Consider the following 15,842-nt stretch of genomic DNA (forward strand, 5'->3'; position numbering starts at 1 on the left):
AAATAATTTAAAAAAAAAAGTTAAAGAAATAAAAACATCTTGATTTGCAGAGGTGGTGAAATTGTGAGCAATTTTTTTCTTTTCTTTTAATATTGTTATAATGCTTTTGTTCATGTGATCAATAATAACAATACAAAGCACTGCCACCCAAACAGAAGAATGATCTTCATTACATGTATATTCAGGCTAAAGAAAAAAAAAAAAACTAAATCAGTACTTTATACAAACTTCATGGAGACATTTCTTAACTAATCTGAAAATTTAATCAGGGAATTTGGTTAGATTTGAATTTGACATTTGCTCGTTTTCACATGTCAGAAACAGAAAAATAACCTTCTATTTATAAATATGATACTAAATTGAGATTAAATTTTAGAACTCATTATTTTGACAGGTTTATTTCTTTGAGTGTATTTAACATATGGCCTCCAGCTATTGGGAAGATTTTTGCTGTTATAACAAAAGGTAGCTTCTGAGTTGATGGATGAATGTCTTAATCAGAATCCGGTCTCAATCTGGCCACTAAACATACGAGAATGTGTTTGGTTTGTTTCTTTATACTTATATTCAAGAATGTCAACACCCTTTTTTATTCCTCATAAACTAATATTGATTGAACTTTACTTTGGGCAAGGCCCTGCATACCAAAGTCTATATACAGGCAGTTGCCAGCTAGGTAAATAGTTGCTTGAAAGTAGGAACTCATTTTTTTAAAAAACAAAATTAATATTGCATGAAGTGTCTATTTCCCAGAATAGTCCAAAAAAAGAAATTTAAGTTGTTATGTAGCTGAGATTTGTGCTACTGCAAATACTAGCCTAATTCTGGTCACTGGGAGCAGGAAGCTGTCAGTGGAGGTGAGTAGAGTAAGCAGGGACAAAGATGAGGGGGAAGTGAGAAAGGGAGGAAGGATGAAGGAGAAGATGGAGTAGGAAGAGGATAGGGACAGAAGAGGAACAAGGAGAGGTAGGAGAAGAAAAACAACAGGAGGTGAAGGAGGAAATTCCCATTTGTTCTTTTCCATCACAGGACTGTGTTCACTGACATTTCTTTGGCAGCTTCTCCTTCATTTTTGCATTCCTTACATTTCCTGATGCCCCATCCCAGATACCCCAGTGCTCCCAGGTTGCTCTGAGCTCCCCAAGGAGGCACCACACCCAGGTATGCTCACCCCCAGAAAGGGAGTTTCGTCCTGAAAGTACCATTTTCCTTCAGTTCTTTAAAGGTCTTGAATTCACTATTGATCTCTCGTAGGTGTTGAGAGGAAAGCCATCTGATTAAACTATCTCTAAAATATGAACGACTAATCATCTTGTGTCTTTAAGAGTGGTTTGAATTGTTAAAATAGAAGCAGATGAATCTTTCATTGGTAGAACTGTGAGCACCATAAACAGGCAAAGCGGGACATTCTGACCTTCTGGAATTAGGGATTCAGATCTTTGGTCAGGACAAAACCCTATCGACAAGCCAGCCTTGCTGGTGACACTGCTTAGACTCTTGTGCTCAGCTCCTGTGAGCTGGCCCTGCTCTTCAGGTTCTTCTCTTCTTTCTGTTTCTGAACCAGACATTCTAAGAGCTTTAATGGCAGAAGTAGGAGTCTATATACATTTGTTTTCAGAAGATGGCTCTTGGAGAGTTGGTAACAACCTGTATCTGTGCTCTACATTGTTGGTGCCCTACAGGACATTGGGGAAGAGAAATCCTTCTTGTGGACAGAACTTTGACTAGTCCATGTCATTGTCCATTTGCATGGAAAGAGAGTGAGCCAAGGCAAGAATGTCCACTGCTTCATGCCTAGTACATAGTGGTTTGGCCCATGGTTGGGGATGCAAAAGAAGTAACCCTGGAGGATGGGAAAGAGGGAGTTTGGAGAAGAGATACACAATGGCTTCTCCGAGTGAACAAAGTGTGAGAATATTTGTGTTCCTTGAGGCCTTGCACCAAAGACTCCTTGCTACAAGGGGGGATTCTTAATAATCACGTGAACAGAAGCACTTTCATTCACAAAGGCAGATCTGCTGACTGACACTGCTCAGTGTGCAATTTGACAGTTCAACCCTGGGATTCCACTGTGGTGCCCAGAGAGGGTCAGCTGGTCACCATGGGGAAGGCTGATTGCTTTGGATTCTTTCTCTCATACGGAAGGCAGCGATTTGTCTTCACTGGAATAGATTCTTGGGTTTCAATTTATTTTTTATTCCTCTATCTTTATCTCACTGTTCTACATAGGCTATGGTAGCCCCAAAATTCACACAAATCAATAGGGAATTGTGATTGAGCTAGAGGAAAAATGCCCATCACTTAGAAAATTGTGAATTATTCCTGGATGCACCAACTCATGAGATTTTTTTTTTATAAGGGGGCAAATGTGAAGATAGTTGCATAGGGCAGATATTAACATTTTAATGTATGCTTTGGAAATTAAGTATGGAGAGAAGTAGAATCCACCTTGACTCTTCGTGGGAGGCAGAGTTCCTTCCACGCAGAAACCAGATTGTTTTTCTCTCTGGCTTCTAAAAACTAAGGTAGTAGCATGTACTTAGGGTTAGAGAATCAAATGCTCCCATCTGGGACTTTGAATCTGGAGTGAATGGTGCAAAACTTATTTTGCTGGTGGGGGAAGTATTCAGAGGTCAGTGGTAGAGGTAGTGGCAGTGGTGGTGACCTTGGAGATGATATATATGCAGAGCCCAGCGATAGCAGCAGCTCTATTGCAACCAGGATGTTTCTGTGGCATGACTGGGACTCTGGTCTCGTTTCTTGGCCTCCCTTGTGTCCGCCTCTTTTCTGAGCCTCTGTCTCAACATCCTTTGTAAGTTAACCTTATTGATCATTTTCATTGTTGTTGCAACCAAGGACCTCTTTTCTTTTCTCCGGATGCATTTAAGATTTTATTGCTGATGTTTATGTTTCAAAATGTCACAATGATGTGATTTAATAGAGAACTTAAAAAATGGACTGCTCCAAACCTTAATGGGGACTTTCACCCCAAACACATGTCTCCTTCCTCAGCTTTGGGAAATTATATTATTATTTCAGTGATTGTCTCCATCCTTTCATTTCCTTTCTCCTCTCTTTCTGGGAATCTTATTAGTTGGACTGTGCCTATGTTCTCTTCTCTTTTCTCTCTTTTTGCTCTCTTTGTCTTAATGGTCTACAGTCTGGAAAATTCTTAGGAATTTAATCTTCCAACTTTATTTAACCTTAAAAAATTTTAGCAGTCATATTCTTATTTTCTAAGAATTTTTCTTTTTCTATATTTATATATTAAGGGTGCAGCATCTTTTCATCTCTTTCCAGTAATACTAATTAGATTTTTTTCACTTTATTTTTTTCTATTCTTTATCCGCCCCCCCCCCCCAAGGTTGTTTAATCTTCTATTGTTTATTTATCTTGATTTTTCTTTGTCACGTTTTAGGCTTTATGTTTCCCAGTCTGGTGGCTGTTTAAGAATGAAACGATAGCAAAGCTCCCCAGAAACCCTGTGCTGGTGAGTCTCACTGACTGTGGTGGGTTCAGCTTTCATGAGTGAGAAGGCAGCCACTTGTTTCTCAGAGGGTCTCTTGGTGTCAGAATAAGAGGGCTTGCTGCGGCATACATACCATGATCCCACACTGGATGCCCTGGTTCTTACCAGAAGGTTCACTCACATTTTTTTGTAGAGACAAAATTTCAACTTTAATTTTAACATTTTTTTTCTCCTGGACTTGGATGTAAATACCTGGTGGCCAGACGTTTTGCAAGCAGGCATGTTTGAGTGAAATGTCAGAGGTATATAGACTTTCATTTAGTGACCCTATTTCTAGTCTCATTTCTCATCCTGCCTTCCACTGTCTTTATATTCCTGATTCCTTTTCTATTCAGCTCCTACTTAACACTCCTTCAATCTTCAAATGCTTTGCATGTTACAGAAAGAGTCTGAAATCTTAAGTCTCCTGGTGGGTCTCTCTTGGATTCTTTGTAGAGAGAGGAGATAAAGAAACCCATGGGCTGAGTCTGTAAATGGCTCTTTAATGTGCTCAAAGTTCAGAGTCAGCCATGACACGTGACAGTGGACCCTCATCTGGTGGAATGCCTCATGGTGTATAGTGCATTTTCTCAACTGATCCTTGCAACGCTGGGATCTCTGGAGAGGCTGGATGAAGGGAGCTGGAGGAGTAGTCTGAAAGGTGTTACTGGGGAGGGAGCACTTGATTGGAATAAGAAGACACCTCTGCTATTGGTCAGAATGTTAATGGATATTCCAGTCTAGGGTAAGTGTCAGATTTGGTCTTAGAGGTGAGAACAGGTAAGCAGGGTTATAGGAGCAGAAGGTCTCCTCATTTGTTGCTGACTCCTAGTTGGTAGTAGGGGGAGATGAGAGGCAAGTTAAGTGCGAAGCCAGTGGTGGAACTTAGAGTCTGTATGGTGATGTAAGCTGTCAGTTCTAGAAGCACTTGGAGCAAAAGTCCTGCTGATGAGGCTAAGTTTGAAGCCAGAAAACAGCTCTGTCAGCAGTGTCACTGGCACATGCAGAGGACACTGATAGATTGCACAGTCCTCCTCTCACATTTCCGGGCTAATGGAAGTGACAGTGGCCTAGATGAATGAGAGCCACAGCTTGCCCATTAGTTTCAGCTTCCTCCCCCAAAGGCTTTCACTGGAACTTGCAAAATGCATTTCTCCTCTTTGTCCTTCCTTTCCCAGCCTTCTCGGAGAGAACTTACGACTGAAGAGGGGAGTCCCTGGAGAGAGAGGAAAAGATGAGGGACAGTCCCAAGGTGGCTGATTGGAGATGAGGTAGTCTTGCATAGTGCCACTCATGATCTAATTTTCAGATGGAGGCGAAGGCTGGGTGGAGGCATTGGGCCCAGCGTTTGAAAGGCTCCCCTAGGGTGGTGGTATCTGTGCCCTGCTCCATCACCTCTCCAGCACAGGTGACTCATACAGCAACAACAGTGAACTGGCTCTTGGGGGACACCCCAGACTGTACTGATCCTCAGCGGTGCTGAGAATCTCTATCTCTGAGCCTCCGAAACCAGCCTCCCAAAGGCAACTGTGGGCTCTGCCCTGCTAAGTAGAGGAATTCTATCTGCTGCCAAGGTTTCACAGTTGCTTTTCTTTGTCTCTTCTGGCCCCTCCTTTGAGAAATTTTTCTGGAATAGGTGCTTTTTCTTCTCCTTGCTGATGCCTGGCAGCAACCAGCACCTTCAAAACCAGTCTCTGGATTTGCTAAGCATATTCATAGTAGCCTCATCTGCAGTGAGTTTGCAGCTTTACCAATGTCCTGTTTCTCTGCCTCTGTCCTTTTCTCTGTGCCTGCCCCTCTCTTTCTTTTTTGCTCTGTCTCTGTATCTCTCTCTCTCCCCACCATACATTTGATCGAATGTTCCAGAACTCTTAAAGAAAAGCAGCCTCAGACACACTCATGTTGTGCCCAATAACAGAGCATGATACTTACTCCCCCCAAAAGGCATAAAAAGGTTTCAAAGCCAACTGGTTCTCTAAATTAAAATACCATCTAACTGTTTTCTTCGGACTGGAGGGAGCCATTTCTACCCAGAGGCCTCTCTTCCTACGGGGCAAGCCCCAGAGCAGCAAATAATCATTCATTTATGAAAATGAAAGATTCATGGGGGACTCCACTGGGCTACCAGCAGAGTTCAGACAGGTTCTGATCTTACTCTAATTTAATTAAGCTGTGTTTATTTAATCATCTCAGAGATATGTATCCTCGGGCAGGAATTTGCTGCCTGCCTCTGAACTGTGTTTTTGTCTGTGGGAGGAGGAGGAGGACTGTGGTTTATCCAGCATTTTTGAAAGATTTGGGGCCCAGGAGGCAGGCTGGCTGGTGGTCTGAGTTCAGACCAGGTGCTGTGGGGACACTGCATTCAGCAGCTCTGTGTGTGTGTGTGTGTGTGTGTGTGTGTGTGTGTACACGTGCGTGCGTGTGCACAGAGGCCCAGCGTCTTGTTCTGCAGCAGGAGTGTCAGAGAAGCCAGACCTGCCAGCTGTCTGTGTTCTCAGCCACCACAGGAGGAGAGCAGCAGAGAAATCAGGCCGCACTGTGGCTTAAGGAGAGTTTGCTCAAAGCAAGCTCCACAAATCTCTTCTAGGTGCTTGTTAAGCCTGCTGATTTCCCAGCCCTACACCAGGACTTGCTGAATCACACTCAAGTTTAAGAACTACTGTGTTCCCAAGTGTTCTTATCCTCAGGAGTATTTCCATGTTAAGGACTGAGATGGGGTGGAGAGAGAACAGTAATTGAAACTCATTTAGAAGAAATCATTAGGGTGGGTTTAAGGCAAACTGGGAGACACTGGGCGACAAAGGGATTTTTTAAAGCCTCCTAAGTCACTCTACTTATATGACAGTATCTGTCTTCTACATCTGAGGGTGGATTTGAGGGCAACAGCTGTGCTGTGGTGGGTTGAAGCAGGATGAGTGGAATAGATGTTTGAGCTGTTGCTATAAGTCCCAGGTTGAGTCCAAAGGCCTGAGAATGATGGGCACTCTTATCCAAGGACAGGAGAAGGTAGATGTATCTGCTCTGTCCTTTCTCTACCTTTCTGTTCTATTCAGTCCCTCCACTGGTAATAAATCTCTCTACATGTGTATATTTCCACTTTTTCGTCTATATCTTACTGGTTCTGCTTCTCTGGAGAGCTCTGATACATTGTCCCCCCACAAACTTCTCCTAGGTCTGAGATGGACAGTGACCATAGGAGTCACATTCGTCCATTGACCAAGAAGGTGAGTCCTCTTTCTTCTGCCTTATTTTGCTGAATGACTCTGATATTAATAGAGAGGAGTAGTAGAGGAGCAGTGTGCTGAACCTGAATTTATTTTATTTATTTTTACCAAAAATACACTTACACCTATTCAACACTTTCACTTATATTAGCATTATAATTCCTCTCCAAGACATTGTGAAACAGGTATAAGGAGCCCCATTGTATATATAAAAAAATTGAAGTTCAGATTGCCTTAAGGATCAACCTAAGAGAGAACCCGAATGCAGTCTAATTCAATCCCTTTTCCTCTAGACTTACACCATCCAATATGATAGTCATTAACGATATGTGGCTGTTAAGCACTTGAAATGTGGTTAGAATAAACTGAGCTGAGCTGTAAAGTACAAAGATTTAGTACAAAAATGTAAAATATTTTGTTACTATTTTTACTAATTATACATTGATGTGATATTTTGAATATATTAACTTAAATATAGTATTAAAATTAATTTCACTAGATTTTTTTCTACTTTTAAAATGTAATATGGATAGTATAAAATTTTAAATTATACATATGGCTTGCATTTGTGGTCTGCATTTTATATATCTACTGGACAACATTGTTCTAAACCAAGGCTGATGTTTTCAGAATCACAACCTCAGGTCACACCAGTACAGCTCTCAAATCACCCCAACACCCCTGGAAGGAGAGAAAAATTCAACAGACTGCCTAGTAGCTAAACCCCTGTTTTGCTATTTCATCATGAAAGGGAAGAAACGAAGCCCCAGGGTGGTAACCCAGGGAGGGACCAGATGCTAACTGACACACCTGGTGGCTTTCTTTGAAGTGTGGTCTTGTGTCAAAAGGTCTTTCCACATTTATTTGGGTTAACAAAGAGCTGGGGAAAAGTTCAGACCTCTGAGCCAGAAAACTTTCTCCTCCACATTAAGGTCAGGTGAGTATGTGGGAAGAGATGGGGGTAGGTTCTGTACTGAGAGGTCTGTTACAACAGAGGCTGGCAAGCTTAACAAGAGGGTTGGAAGGAAGGGCGAAGGAAAAGCCTGGCCAGAAACAACCTCAGTCAGCTAATGAAAGCAAGCGATTCCTTTATACTTCCGCTTCTTCATTCACGTAACAAATATAACAGTAAGTTGCTTTATTGTTACTTATTGTCAAATGCCAAGTACCAGGCATAGCCTCCTGTTCCCAGTTTCATAGGACAACACAAGGAAGCAAATCACTCAGGAATGATTAATAAACATATTTTTATGTGGTTTCAAGGTCTTTTCTCTTGCTCTTTTTTTCTGCCTGGCTTTTAATATGCTCTCTGCCTAGTTCCCTTTTGTTTTGGGGCTTAGAGGAAGATCAGAACCTCTTTTCCTAGAAAAATGGTGCTTTGTGACTGGTAAAACCAGGGAGGGAGGCACTTTGGCACATCACGGAGAGGCCAGAGATTTGTTAGTGTCCGCCTATCATCTTGCAAAAAACTCCAGAGGAAGAACCTGAGATCATCGTCTCCTGGAACAGGCTCCCCAGGGCTTCTGAGCTCAGGATGTACATAATGAATGCTGGCAGCCTAGGTGAGGGGAGGATTCCCAGGGGCCTGAGTAAATCCCTCCCATTGATCTGCCAACAGCAACTAAAGCTCAACTTCAAGAGGAGAGTATTCTCAGTCCACATGGAATGCACACCTTAAGTACCCAGCTTAGGTGATAGGGGAGGCTATATCTCTGGACCCTACAGGAAACTACTACATTAGGCCATACTACCAAGACAGGGAGGCGTAGTAGCTCTACCTAATACATAGGAACAAACACAAACTGTGAAAATAAGGAGAAAAAAGAAACATGGCTCAAATGAAAGAACAGATCAAAACTCCAGAAAAAGAGCTAAACGAAATGGAGATAAGCAATCTATCAGTTACAGCAGTAGAGTGGATGAAGCTGAGAATCAAATCAATGATTTGGAACATAAGCAAGCAAAAAACAACCAACCAGAACAATTAGAAAAAAGAATCCATAAAACAAGGAGAGTGTAAGCAGCCTCTGGGACAAGTTCAAGAGGTCCAACATTCACATCATATGGGTGTCAGAAGGAGAAGAGAAAGAGAAAGAAATTGGAAATCTATTTGAGAACACAATGAAAGAAAACTTCCGTAATTTGGTGCAGGAAATAGACATACAAGTCCAGGAGCACAGAGAGTCCCAAACAAGATGGATGCAAAGAGGCCCACTCCAAGATACATCATCATTAAAATGCCAAAGCTTAAATATAAAGAAAGAATCTTAAAAGCAGCAAGAGAAAAGCAGTTAGTTACCCACAGGGGAGTTCCCATAAGACTCTCAGCTGGTTTCTCAAAAGAAATTTTGCAGGATAGAAGTGATTGGCAAGAAACTTTCAAAGTGATGAAAAGCAGGGACCTACAACCAAGATTACTCTATCCAGCAAAGCTATCATTCAGAATGGAAGGGCAGATAAAGCGCTTCCCACTCAAGAAAAAACTGAAGAAGTTCATCATCACAAAACCATTATTTATATGAAATGTTAAAGGGACTTATTTAATGAAAAAAAGATCAAAACTATGAACAATGAAATGGCAATAAATGCAAATCTATTAACAATTCAATCACAGCTCATAAATTCTTACATAAGTCCTATGAAGTAGAAAATATCACCCAGCTGGGAGACTTTGGACAAGTTAATGAAACTCTGAGTCTCAGTTTTTCAATCTATAAAATGCAGATAATAATACCTCCCTCACAAAGTTTTTTATAAAGGATTCAACAAAATATTGGGACCCCGTTTGATGCTGGCATGCAGGCTGAAGGCTGATACCCACTTCAACATTCAGACTATGAAATGAAGTCACACCTAGACCAAGGTGATGGATGTGTCATTGGGAGTGCAGCCAAGAGGGCTGGCTCGTGCTGATGCCCCAGGTAAGGAATACTTACCTTGTCCTAGGCTTTGCTGGATGCCAGTAGGCACCCCCTACAGAAGGGGGGCCACTCCTGGACCACCAGTGGAGGCCAACAATGTGCCCCCTGTGCCAAGCAGGAGGGATGACATTGAACTTGCCCACACACTTCCCCAGTTACCAACCAGATAAGTCCCCACCTCCAGAGATGTGGTGTAAGTCAAGGGGTAAAGGGAGTCCCACTGGGGCAGTTTCCTCTAGCCAGAGACACATCACAAGCAGGGAAGAAGCATTCCGCCCCCTCCTCCTCCCCCTTCAACATTTACACATTAAACTCTGAAAGTAGTTTAAAAATTATTTAAACCAATCTGCTCATTTACAGAAGAGGGAACTGAGACTTAGGGAGAGAGGCGGAGCTGAGACCAGGACAAATTTTCCTGGCTCCCAGGTCTGTGTCCATCTCATGTCTGGGGTGGAGCTGGCAGAACTGTTCCCAGGTTCCTGCCCTGAGATGGGAACAGCTGCAGCCAGGCTCACCCCCAGCAAGCACTGTGGGTGGGAGATCTACACCACTCATACCTGCCACTGCTTTCTTCTGGTTAAACATCTCATGAATAAACAGGATGAGATGCATCCAGGCAGCATCTATTCTGTTCAATTTTACCATTAATACAAAGCCCTTATTATGCATTTATTAAGCAAATGTTCAGTCTTTAACATAGCACTTGTCCTTGTGTTTAACTGGCACCGAACAGAAAAACAACTCTGAACCGTTGCCTTCCTGCTGATCTGATTCCTTCCTGCCCAGATTCTGCCTCCGCGACTCAGGCTTGACTCCAGCTTTACCTTTGACAGTGCATCCAGGGGAACATCACTCCCAATCAGACTCAGCTCATAGCGGTGCTACTGTCTTCCTCATTCTGGCCATGTGGGAGTGTTTCTAATCATAAAATATCATAACTGGAAGGGACCTGGTTCAGTAAATTTTAAGATTCTCATTTCCTGGGTGAAACTCTTTTATAACACAAAATCTTATATGGAATTCTAAATGCAGAACTGCTTAGATGAAGCAGGGGGCTGCAGGGCTAGAGGCACACCCACTGAGGTTTCCTCTTGCCCTGCTCCCTCCCCATTTTTCAGCCCCTTGAGATAAGGGACCCATTTCACAGATGAGAAAAATGAGTCCCAAAAGGTGAAAATAAGCAGTTGGTTAGCAAGCTTTTGAATCTAGATTCTATATTTCATAACAAGTCACTTACCAAAAATAAGACATGCTTTTTTTGGCAGGGGGTTCACTTGTTAAAATTCCGATATTTTGGCATTAAATGAGTGAATAAAACAAGCTTTTTCTTGACTAATGGGGTTACTCTTACAATTAGTTTGTCAAACATTTATTAGGCATATGATCCTACCAGCTACTTAAAAAAATTCATGATCTGAATGCAGATACAAACAAAATCAGCTCCTGGTGCTAATAAAAATCAGAGTGCCTATAGTTAAGATCAAATTCCATTGCAAGTAACGGGCATCCCAAGTAATTGTGGCTTAAACTAGATGGCAGTGTGTTTCTCTCTCACATTAAGATCTGGAGATAGACAGCCCAGGGCTCATATGCTGGCTTTGTTCCACAGGGTTCTCTGCCACACCTTAGAGTATGGACCTTGACTTCTTGGACTACGGTGGTGGCTGGAACTCTAGCCATATCTGTCAGACAGCAGGATGGAGAAAACACAAGTAAGAAAGGGGGCAAAGGGCTCAGGCCAGATACATTTAAATGGAATTTTCCAAACATTGCTAAAAAGAAATTCTGTTTATGTGCCATTGGCTTGAACTAGTCACCCATCATCCATAACTATATTCCAGGCAGCTATGTGTCCACTAAAATTCAGGGATTGTATAGTAATGAAAGATGGGGCGAATGAACACTGGAGGATACTCTGCCCCAGAGTGAGTTTATTTTGTTTATTTCCCTATTCTGTGATTTTCATAAACAGAGTTTGAGGGGGCCTTAAGGAATCCAGTATGTTGGCTGGGGAAAGTAAGGTGAACCCAAGAGAGGGTGGGGCTGGTAATGACCAATGAAGGCGAATGTGGGCCACATGAAGTGTGAGTAGTTCAGTGATCTGGAAGTCTATGTCAAATGCTCAACAAATTCTGTGCCCCTGTGGGTTTACACATCCCATGCCCTAGTCAGGGTTGTGTAGGTAAAATGTTAACTGAACAATAACAATGTTGCTTAGTACAATAGCACATTATCCGACACTAGATCCTGTTTGGGAGGTAGAGGAGTTATGTCAAAAAATGTTAAGAAAATAAAACAAGACAAAACAGGAAAATTTATCTAGACATGTTATATTGAATAGTCAAGGCATGCCAAAGACCAAAAATCAATTGCACAAAAACATGACAAAGCTAATGTGGAAAAAACAAGGTAATGTGAGATGAGGGGGTATAAACACCATTATTTCGTTTTGGGACTAATGTTGGCAGCTGTGGACAGTCAGACTGCTTTAAATAATGAATAACGATTATTGAATTACGTTATCAATAATGACAGGACTTCTTTTTAAATTTGAGATCAGGTTATAAAGCGCTTGGGTCTTATCTCTGTGTATGAAGTATGGACAATTTCCTATCTGCTAGAGTACATACCTACATCTGAGATAGGAATGCATTTAATAGACTGAAACTGCAGCTTTCTTTTGGGAAATTTCAATTTCATTGCAAGCAATTTACATAGAGGCGCAGCTTGAATTCATAGCTTATATATTGGTTGCTTTGGAGATAGCTTCTCTGTTGGAAAGGCAATTACGATCTGTAGGAGAAGCCTGACTACCATTAGTCTCTCCAGATTTAAACCTTGACAGGTGGAGATGGAAGTGGGGGTGGGGGTGATTAATAAAAGGCTTTGTCTTTCTAGTCCCTGGAAGGAAAGGGATTTAAGTGTCACGATCTCCTGGTTTCCAGAGATATATTTTTTCTCAAACATTTTAAGCTTTTGACCAAAACGGGAACACGAGTCTTTTTGTAATTAGTGAGTTGTTTTTTTTTTTTTTTACATTAAGAATATAGAGACATGAAAGGACCAAAAGTCAATCCCTTGACGTTTTACCAAACTATGGGAAAAAAATCTAGTGAGACTGTAAAATTCATCCTTAGCTCCTGGATGTGGATAGCTTTGAAATCTATACAGCGACTTTTGCTATAATCTTTGTTCTCAGGGAAAATGGACTTGCTTTCTGGTTGTGGATTCTCGGTGCCATTGCACCACAAAGCATTCTTTATGAGGTGTTCAGAGGTATAGTGAAATGGTTGTTTGCAAATTAGATCATGGTTCAGCCAAACAAATGTGCATTTTATGAGCAACTTGCTCTCTGCAGGCCCTGACATAGCCCAGAGGCGTGTGCATTCAGAGCAGAGGCCTGAGCCTAGACCTACCAACATTTTCATCTAACTGACTTTGGCATGGGGACCCCTGGTTCCTTCTTCTTTAATCATCACCTTATATTTGAGGCTAAAAGGCTATAATTATTTGAGGTAGCTGAAAGTTGAGTGACCCAGATAATTATTTCAGCATGATGGGCTTAAAGTTTATTGACACAAATGCCAGTTTCATTAAAGGTTGGGAACAAAATGTAAGTCCATGAGACAGCTGGTTGACTGTGGTGATTTGACAATGAATGGCTCCAAAGATACAGGACGCACCAGGGACTTTGAAGTAGTTACCAGCATTGCCATAATACAGTTAGCAGAGGATGATGGGATGCCAGTTATCACATTAGGCACTGCCCAAATTGAGGCTAAGTACTTACAATAAGGTTTCTTTTCTCATCATACCTCAATGTGGACCCCATAGCACCATGGCTCAGACTCCACCCAGGCATATGTTTAATCAAAAAATGGTTGATGAGTCAAAAAAATCAAAACTGTACTCTTCCCTACATTGCAGGTAGTCAAGTTTAATGCTATGGTTAGAGTAAAAATTACACAGGTATAGAATTGAAAATCTTGTCTTACGCCATCTATTTCTTTTGTATGTTTAATGGATGACTAAAGATAGCATGATACCTATTTGCTATCGATTTTAAATAATATGTAACAATCATCACTTGAATTTAAATACACACAATTAGCCCCTCAATACTATATGTTAAGGTTCATTAGTTATCAATTAGCCCCTCAATACTATATGTTAAGGTTCATTAGTTATCATTAAATAGTAAGAATTTCACATGTAGTTAACCTAGATCACGTTGGGAATTAAACTTTAAAAAAAAAAACCCTAATACATCATTTATTTAACCATACTTGTGCCTAAGCATTTGCAGATTTGTCCTAATATTCTCCAAGGATTATTCACATGGTTTGAAAACAGGGACTAGATCTCTATTTCATCTTATCTTTATACATGTGGAAATAGAGGGTAGGGTACTGATGTGGCATGTTCATCACTATATCCCCAGCACCTGGCACACAGTAACTTATTTGAATTAATAAAGTAAACTGAATCTCAAGATTGATGCCTCAAAGACAGATGTCCAAGTCTCCCTTAAACCCGGCTCCCTGGCCCATGATGCAGGTCTCCCTGAAGCTGCCCATCCATCCCACAGACTCCTGCACTGCTTGCTCATTCTGCTGGGCCAAGTGGAGCAAAGCATCTTCTATTGTCTCTGTAGCAACAGCTCCAAACTGAAATTTGCTGAGAGAGACCAATCTTGGTCTCACAGGTCTGTTAATTTTCAGAAACCTTTTTGGACACCCAGATGGCTCACTGGATCCACAAACTGATCCCCTTAGCTTCTTTCCAGAGTCTTCTGCCACACTCTGGATTCGTTCTTGCTTCCTGTGTGCTTGCCTTCGCCTCATGTCTGAGGAAAACCCTAAACTTGTTTTTGTACCACTTGTCAAATGCCATATTTCCCCAGCTAGATAATGATTACTATATACAGGTGCCTCTAGTAGTAGCAGTATTATAACAAACTTAGTGGCTTAAACAACACACTTATTATCTCACAGTTCCTGTGGGTCAGGAATTCAACAGGACTCTGCTTCAAGATCCCTCATGAGATTGTAATAACATATCAGTCAGAGCTAGTCTGATTTGAAAGTTTGAATGGGGAAGGATCCACTCGAAATCTTACACATTTTTTTCTCCTCCTGCACTGGGCATGTACAATAGGTTGTTAAAAAGAAATAGGGATTTTTGACTTCCATATATAGAAAAATATGGATAGGTAGCTAAGAATGAGGGAAGCCACTATCCTGGGGATTGACTAGCTCATTGAGGGAACAGGTAGGGATAGAAATAATAATTTTCTAATTTGGCTGGACTTTAACACAGTTTGTGAATATGCATCTGGACCTATCACAGCTCTGGGTAAAAAAGGATAAATAACAATGATACTAGCCCCCATTCACTGAGCACTTAATATGTGCCAGGTACTGTGCTGAGCAGATGAGAAAACAGAGGCCTAGAGAGGTTAAGCATCTTGTCCAAGGGTCAGGAAGCTAGTAAATGGCAGCGCTGGGAAATCTTATTCTATTAATGCTGAAGTGCATGTTCCCATCTACCATGCTTTCCTGCCTCTGATAGATGGCACTTTGGGTAGGGTGCAGAGCCATTTAGCTCTGTGGGGAGTAAGGTACACTGCTGCCTTAATTGCAAGGCTCTTTCATTCAAGGGAAGGGTAAAGAAGGGATAAAAACTCTCACAGCAAGGTAGTGTTAAAATTGCTTTCCTTTTTATATAGGCCAATTTTAAAAGCAAACAAGCAATATATCAATGTCTAACCCCAAGTATACTTTAGCAGCTAGGGTTGAGGAGAGGAGGCAGCAGTGTCTGAAGCCTGGTGGTGAGGTTGGTCTTCCGGATGGGCGATCAGCAGACCTCTGTGTCACGGAGCAAAGCAGGAAGCCAGTTGCGCACATGCAAACTATGTTCCTTGCCAGCTGTCCCCTTGGCCTCCAGCCAGGGCAGGATTTTTTCCCCCAAGTCAGGTTATGGTGCCCTTGTGGTTTGGTGGCCTCAAACCATTAATGTAATAATCACAGTGCTCTGGGCAGATTTCTGCCCAGTGTCCTCTGTGAGTGACATATTGTAAAGACAAGTCAGAAACACATTTATCCATCGTAACAAGTAAGCCACCAGTCATCTTAACTGGTAAAAGTAACAACTGATATCACTATATGTAACACCTAGACATATGTCCTT

The sequence above is a fragment of the Furipterus horrens genome, unplaced genomic scaffold (assembly GCF_987537825.1).
Source record: "Furipterus horrens unplaced genomic scaffold, mFurHor1.1.pri manual_scaffold_5, whole genome shotgun sequence".
Classification (NCBI taxonomy): domain Eukaryota; kingdom Metazoa; phylum Chordata; class Mammalia; order Chiroptera; family Furipteridae; genus Furipterus; species Furipterus horrens.